This window comes from Dunckerocampus dactyliophorus, chromosome 1, assembly GCF_027744805.1.
Source record: "Dunckerocampus dactyliophorus isolate RoL2022-P2 chromosome 1, RoL_Ddac_1.1, whole genome shotgun sequence".
Classification (NCBI taxonomy): domain Eukaryota; kingdom Metazoa; phylum Chordata; class Actinopteri; order Syngnathiformes; family Syngnathidae; genus Dunckerocampus; species Dunckerocampus dactyliophorus.
The window spans coordinates 1,045,133-1,053,194 of record NC_072819.1 but is presented as its reverse complement, the minus strand read 5'-3'; the positions used below and the strand labels follow the sequence as shown (position 1 = coordinate 1,053,194).

The 8,062-nt window shown below is 43.2% G+C and overlaps 1 long non-coding RNA gene across 1 annotated transcript; it reads left to right on the top strand.

Annotated features, from left to right (window-relative positions):
- Positions 1–6,033: 6,033 nt before the first annotated feature.
- LOC129193011 (uncharacterized) lies at positions 6,034–7,400 on the top strand. The gene is made up of 3 exons (XR_008573531.1): positions 6,034–6,164; positions 6,543–6,645; positions 7,269–7,400. It is a non-coding gene; the product is annotated as an uncharacterized LOC129193011 (long non-coding RNA).
- The last annotated feature ends 662 nt before the right edge of the window (positions 7,401–8,062 follow it).

Genomic DNA, 8,062 nt, shown 5'->3' with positions numbered 1-8,062 from the left:
GCATGCCATGGCTTCCGTGGTGGATGCTATTTCCACAGGCCTACACTATATGAATCACTACAATGTGTTTCAGCCTTACCTATCGCTCATTCAGCATCATCTTTCTTGGAAAATATGTCCACCACTTCCTCCAGGTTGATAACCTTTTTGTAGTGAATGTGGAGAAGTGCCAGCGAGGTCAGCCGCTGTTGCGTCATACTGGCCCTCATGTAGGTGTTCAGACACTTCAAGGTACTGGCACTTGGCTCACATTCACACCATGTTACTGGGATGGTACAGGACAACTGAAGGAGGACCCTGATGTTGGGGAAGTGAACGGGATTGTGTGACGGTCCACAACTTGATGTGGGGGAATGCAGCTCCACAATGCTGTCGCTTGAATGCATCACATCCAGTCAGGTGGATTATGGACTTCTTTTAACGGCAGTGTGTCCTGTAACAACACTTTTACAGAGGAAGGACAGGTGAGCGTCCACTTTGGTCACGGGATAATCATGTCTCATTCCTAACAGTTCTGAGCCCTTTCTACAGCAATTTGGATTCCATTTTACAAAACAAAAAGTGTTCCAATTGGTTGTGATGGTATCGTATATTGGTTGGCTAACCCTTTCTAATTCGCCTTCACATTATTATCTTCACATTTTATCATTTGTCTCACACGTGTACTGATATTAATACAATGAAATATTTAGTTATCCAACTTACGATAGAGGACAAGTTAACACATTCAAACTTCTTTTGCATGATGTTCCTGAACACATCTCACGTGGCCAACATGGCTGCTGCACAGCGTGCAATACTAAATGAGGCCCAGCAATTAGCATTAGCAAAGCAGCAACAAGTAGAAACAGCATATTGAAGACAACATCGTCACAATGACATAGAATATGACCTGTAACAACAGTTTTACAGAGGAATGACAGGTGATCATCTACGTTGCACATAAATGATTCCAAGTTAGTTCAACAAAGAAACTGCATTAAAGTCTAGAAAACGTCACTCAGAAGTGCAGACTGGCTCTTTCCAATTAGTGAACACTATCAAATGCACATGACAAAATATAAACACACAGTAAACATTACATCACCAAATATCCCCGACAGTGCAAAACGTGACTCACCATGTCTCTGAGCACTTCTTGCAGCAATTTGCGATTCACCAGCAACAGGCGCTGTTGCAACACTTCTGCCATCATTTATCACAGCACATCGAGACTCCGTTACAATTGCACACCTTGATAGCAGCTTTTTTGTTTTTTTTAACCAAGCGGACATTTGGTCGCCCGCGGGGGGGTTCATTTGAACTACGGTTAGGAGATTGGCCCATCATTCTCTGCAGTGTCACACACACGGACAAAGCCAGATGATGATGCTAAACCTTTCATGTGACATGATCCTCTAGTCCTGCTCTCTTGTCTCCTGTCAGGCTGATGACAAACACAAGTATTCACCTCCCTTCACCTTTTCCCATATGTTATCTTACAGTCTCTTACTCTGATCTTACAGTTGGCTGTGGGGTCTGCACAACAGATGGAGCAGACAGCTAATTTGGCTGTTATTGAGTAGCCAGTCTCCTCGATCACCATATTGCATCTGTCCAAAGGGTTGCTGGCAACCCATGTCGTCTATTTTTTTTATGAAGAAGTGGGAATTGGTGAGAAAGAAGGTGGGTGCGGCAGGTTCTGTCCCAGCTCTCTGAGCCCGACTCAGTTTTCTCTCGCATCATTACCACAATTTCTGACTGTGTGTAGCTGTTAATGCTGCTAAATCAGGGAGAGCCATGAAGAAACGCGTAGTTGCAGTGTGCATTCAATGCTAAGCAATTGAAATAATGCACAGCTTCAAGATGTTCTTATTTCTTGAAATGCGTGCAAGGTAAAGTGAGTGGTTTGGCCAGGCTGCTGTCCTGTGTATCCCTGAAGATTTCCCCTTCTGACCAAGTATATGCAGATATGCGAGTATGGAGCGCTGATGTTTGGACGCCACAAATCGAAAGTGATCACCTGAAAAGAAGAGTGGGATTTGAGTAACAAATCAGATTTGCTTGTAGTGTGAAGAAGGCCGAAGGTTTGGGTTTGGGTTTGGGTTTGGTTTTGCTGAGCAGCAGAAAAACCTGTTAGGCCTGTCATTAGTCTCCCACCACATGAAAATGAATTGGAACCCATTTTTAATTTTAATCATTATGACGCAAGCAACCTCCTTCTTTTGATGCTGTTTGATTAGCTGGTATGTCACTTGTCTCCATATAACTCCGTATAACCATCCCTAACCCCTAACCCTGTACGATGTAGGGGTGAGATGAAAACTGAGGAGATGGGAAACTCTCACCACATGACTGTCCTGGACTTCTCCCCCAAGATGGGTCGTAGCAGTAGCAACAAATGTATTCATAGCACAAATAGTCATATTTAGTCCAGTCTAATGTTAGATGATACAGGTGTCCCACAGGGCTCTATGTTAGGGCCAGTTCTTTTTTACATTTTTATAAATGTTTATTAATTGCACTTTGAATTACCTTGTGTACGAATTGTGCTCAATAAATAAACCTGCCTTGCCTAATGGTTTACCTCATGAGCCGCACGGTAGAAAATGGGTGAAAAATAATCATTGCACAGCTGTTACTTCACTTACTTGATTATGCTGATGTTGTTTACCCGAACACAAGTGACCCTATCCTCAAACCTGTCAATATTTTACATAACTTTTTATGCATGATTTGTCTTGCAAAGTCCATTCAGAACCATCGAATCATCTATGAGGCACGCGATTTGCCACAGCCTAAATCCAGGTGTCAATTTCACTGGGTCTTGTTTCTTTTTAAACCTACATGTTCCATCCATCCATCCATCCATTTTCCTATGCTTATCCGGGTCGCGGGGGCAGCGGTCTAAGTAGGGAAGCCCAGACTTTCGGGCCCCGGCCACCTCTTCCAGCTCCACCGGGAGGACACCAAGGCGTCCCTCCAGCGTGTCCTAGGTCTGCTCCGGGGCCTTCTCCTGGCCCAGAACACCTCACCAGGGAGGCGTCCGTGAGGCATCTGGATTAGATGACCGACCCACCTCAACTGGCTCTTCTAGTCTTCTAGCCCCTCCAGGATGAATGGGCTCCTCCCCCTATCTATTAGGGTGAGTCCAGCCACCCCGAGATACTTGAACTCCTCCACCTGGGGCAGGACCTCATTCCCAACCCACCCTTTTCCCACTGAGAACCATGGCCTTGGATTTGGAGGTGCTGAGTCTCATCCCAGAAGCTTCACACTCAGATGCAAACCGTCCCAGTAAACGTTGAAGGTCACAGCCCCATGAGGCCATCAGGACCACATGGTCTGCAAATAGTACTAAGGCCCCCGAACTGGACTCCCTCGACACTTGGCTGTGCCGAGAAATTGTGTCCATGCAAATGATGAACAGAATGGGTGACCAGGGGCAGCCTTGGCTTCCATGTTCCACCATACTTCAAACAGCTTTTGGTGAAGTACACGGCTCCATATGCTCTTGTAGATATGACCAATCCATTTCTCAAAGTTCCTAAAATGGATAAAGAAATAGGTCGCAGGTGATTCAGGTTCAAAGGCCCATCTGATTGGAATCATCTTTAAATCCAAATTACCTTTGACAATTAAAATGGTCTCAAAAAAATGTTGTCGATAAAATTGATTGACGATAATTTGTAGCTAAATTATCGATAAGCAAAACTTGTTATTGTGGCAGGCCCACGTATATGTATGGTGTATATTACGTGTGTTTGTATTTTAGGTATCTGTGTTGGGACTCCCTCAAAAACGAGATTTTGAATCTCAAGGGGCTATCCTAAATGAATTGAAAATCAAAATTATGATATGCATTAATCCATGCATTTTCCATAACACTTGTTCTCACGAGGGTCATGGCTCCACACTGTAGATGTTCCAACGTAGATATGAACCCAAGATCTCCTGAGGCCAACATGCTAACCACGAGGCCACCATGCAGCTCCACCAGGCTTATTATACGCATTTTGGGTATAAATGTATTGAACAGGACCATTATTGATTAGTTAAACTTTATTTGCACGTTTAAAATGGCTACTGAAAAGGCTCTGTCCCCTCTAGAGGGGAGGAGGCAGCAGCAGTGGCGCCCTACGAGAGGCCTCACTTCTGCAGCTCAACAATCCCACCACGTTCAAAGAGATAATACAATAATTATTTCAGCCCCCTGCAAATTTGTTTCAAGTTTAGCCGCTTGCAAATATATGGACGGTAGGCTGAATGTAACAGAAATATAAATATCCAGAAATGGAAACACTGAATAAAGGATAAACCTCGGGGGCAGCGATGACACTGAGAAAGGTAAGAGATGGAAGTATGACCATACGATGCTCGTCCATTTGGCTGCAAAGCAGTTGGTTCACTTCAGTTGACGCCAACCTTGATTCTGGTTGTCAGAAGTTGGCATTTGTGAAACGGATTAAAGCAAACGGCAACCTAATTAATGACACACCCAGCCAAACACTCTGGAATCATCAAACTCTGTGGTCAGCTTAGTTTTCAAGTCTTTGTTTTTGTTACCTTAATTTCCCTCACACTTTTCACCACCTTGGATCAGCTGATATGGATTCGAAGCCAGTCTACTCGACCTCAAAGTAACTGCCGCCTTTTTTTGTTTGAAAGGAAATCAGTCTCACAGAAGCATTTCAGGAAATTATCCAATGCGTCAGCGCTGGTACGATGTGTCATGTGACATTAATACGAGTGAAACAGTCAACATTCCACGACTGTCCAGCTAGCATATAAAAGGATGGCTTTTTGTTGTCCTCAGCATCCAGCATCAGCGCTGCAAAGGTAACCCAACACACGTTGACATCCCACTTTTCTAACTCCATTTCAGGTGACATCTTTATTTTAACAGTATTTGCCTACCATTGCACAGATGGCACTTGCTCTTCACGTGTTCTTCGTCCTTTGTGGGATCAGTGGAGTGTTGACTGGAGCCGTAAGTCCGAGTCTCACCTGCTGACTTGTAGATAGAAACGTGTATCTCCTGGTGATCGGTGTGTCTCAGGTGGGTGTGCACTCATTTGAACAAGGTGCTTTTCTTCTTCCCAGTGGTCTTGGCGTCGCCATAAGGACAAAGGTTGCCAGCTGTGACTTAATCACACTTTTGCAAGTAAACCGTTTCTTAGTTTATGTTTTTTCTACCAAATGTAAAAAAAAATGTGTTGCAGATGCCTGCTGTCCTGAGGGCTGGACCCAGTTGGATGACCACTGTTACATCTTCCAATATGAAGTCAGGCCTTTTGCAGATGCAGAGGTACAGTATGCAAGAAGTTCACACTGTAGCTGTGATGTAGCTCTAAGACACGGGTGGCCAAACTTTTTCCAGCGAGGGCCACATGCTGAAAAATGAAAGGATGCAAGGGTCACTTTGATATTTCGTAAACCAACACACTGAGATATGATGAGAAGCTCAAGACAAAACTGCATTTCACCTTGGCAATGTATCTGTAATGTAGGTGAAATGCTACTAAAAATGACATTTTTTCCATAATAATACGAGTTTATTCTTGTCAAATTGGGACTTCTGTTCTTCATTCGATTATGACTGATATTTTGACTTTATTCCCGTAAAATTACAGCTGTTTTTTCCACTTCTGCTGATTTTTTTAATTTTCCAGCTATTTCATTTCAGCTTTCCTCTTGTAAAACAATAATGCATTTTTTCTTTATTTCAACATTGTTACTAAAATGACATTTTTCCTCATTTTATAAGTTTATTCTCATAACATTGAAAACAATTTTTTCCTCTGAATATTTTTACTTTACGCTGGTAAAATTTTTGCTGTTGATTTTTTTTTTATAATTTTCCAAATATTTCAACTGCTTTTCTCCTGATATTTTGACTTTATTCCCATGTTATAAATTTTGCGGCAACCTAAGTTTCCAAAACTGGCCCCCGGCCCGCACTTTGGACACCCCTGCTCTAAGCCATTTCACTGCTATGAGATCAGTGATCCATCCGTTTGTGTTCATGTTTGTTTTCAACTTGTTTCTCCCATTAGCGTGTTTGCAAAATTCTTGGTGGGAATCTGGCCTCCATCCACAACTACCTGGAAAATGTGGCTGTTGCAGGACTGATTAAAGACGGAGGCGCCGACTTTGCCTGGATTGGCCTCCATGATGCGATTGAGGTGAAGCATTTACTCCGAGCAAGGTTTCTTGTGCTCGGTAGGAGTAATTCTAAATCTTTTCATCACCTTAAAGGAAAGAGGTGTAGAAGTGACATTTGTTACGTATCCACAGGGAGAACTTCAGTTAACGTTTACAAAGAAATCAACTTTTCTGTCTGGATATAATATATGTAATAGTTTTACAGACCACCTGACGTTGGACGTCGTCCAAACTCCTACATCACCATCTAGTATGACCTCAAACATCAGCACGTGCTTCATGACGATACGGGAGCATGTCAATGATGTTTAAACATCATCAAGATGTACCGTGTTGGGTTGTGTTGTTAGGGTGTTATCCTTAGGAGTGACTCATTCAAATGTGACTTTGTCTTCCAGAAAGGACACTATTTTTGGACTGACGGCAAAGACTTTGATTTCGATAACTTTGCCCTCGGCAAGCCTGACGGCACCGGTGCCTGTGTTGAGCTTTATGCACCTGGTATGAGTATAATCCTCGAATTCAACTCACTGAATGATTTAGTACGTTTACATGCAGCCAAATAATCCTATCATAACCGGAATTTTGCAATAAACCGGTTGTAAACACCAATAATCCTTTTGAAAAACTGGAATATGCTAATATTAGCCCTGGGTTACTCCTTTTCCAAGCTGACTATTGGGTCATGTATACACCTGTCGGGATATCACGATGGAAAGAACATTCATTGGTGTTGTGCGCATGTTCTATTGGAAAGGAATCTTGTGTCTTTGGCAGGAACTACTTGTAAACATGGCCACTCGAAAAAAAACCCACTTTTGGAGCAAGGAGGAAACAATCCACCTCGTTAGTGTGGTGAAAGACAGGAACCTGATGTCTTTTATAGATGGTAGAAAGTACCGCCATAGCCAAATCTATCAGATGGTGAGCGAGAAGTTACGCCAAGCACACCTTCATCCAAAGTGCCCGGGGGGCTCTGGTGGAAACGGGTAGCATGGTAAAAGGGTTATTCCGAATGGTTCAGAAACTGGAATATTGACCTTGACCCGAATACTGACTGCATGTAAACGTAGCGACTGAATGTGGTATCATCATTCAATAAAACTTGTTTTCTTTCCTCACAGATCAAACATTTTTCGATGAGGACTGCACCGTATACCACCCCTATGTTTGCGCCAGAGATACCTACTACTGTGGCAGCCACTAGTCAGACCTCTTAGCGTCATCTTCTACAACAACATCTTTCACTAAATCACTCAGACGATATCAAACCTTACTGGTGTCTTGTATCTCTGGGTTTACTATCAAGTGTTCTTTTCATCTTCTACACTGGTACGGTCAGTCAAACACTGTTGAAATGTTAAAAATCATCTCTCTACTAAATAAAGGAACCTGTCTGCATCAAAAATGTATTTTACTTTAGTATTCCCTTCTTTTGATCAGTCAAAGAAACAACAGTATACAGTGGGGGATATACTGTGGCTGCACACTACAAGTACCCTCTACTAGTGTAGGATGCTCTACCAGATATAACCGTACTCTGTCATCATTGCCATCCACACAGCCTTTTCGCACCTACAGGGCCAGGACACATATGTCAGAATGCTATTTATAGACTATAGCTCTGCATTTAACACAGTCAGCCCCCACAAACTCACAGATAAGCTCCTCACACTTGGCCTGTCACCCTCCCTCTCTGACTGGGTGTTTAACTTTCTAACAGGCAGGCCCCAGTCAGTCAGAGTCCACAATCACACATCCAGCTCAAGAATTGTGAGCACTGGGACCCCACATGGGTGTGTGCTGAGTCCGCTCCTCTACACGCTCTTCACCTACGATTGCGTGGCCTCCCAGAACAACACCAGCATCATTAAATTTGCGGATGACACTACAGTCATCGGACTGATCACTGATGGTG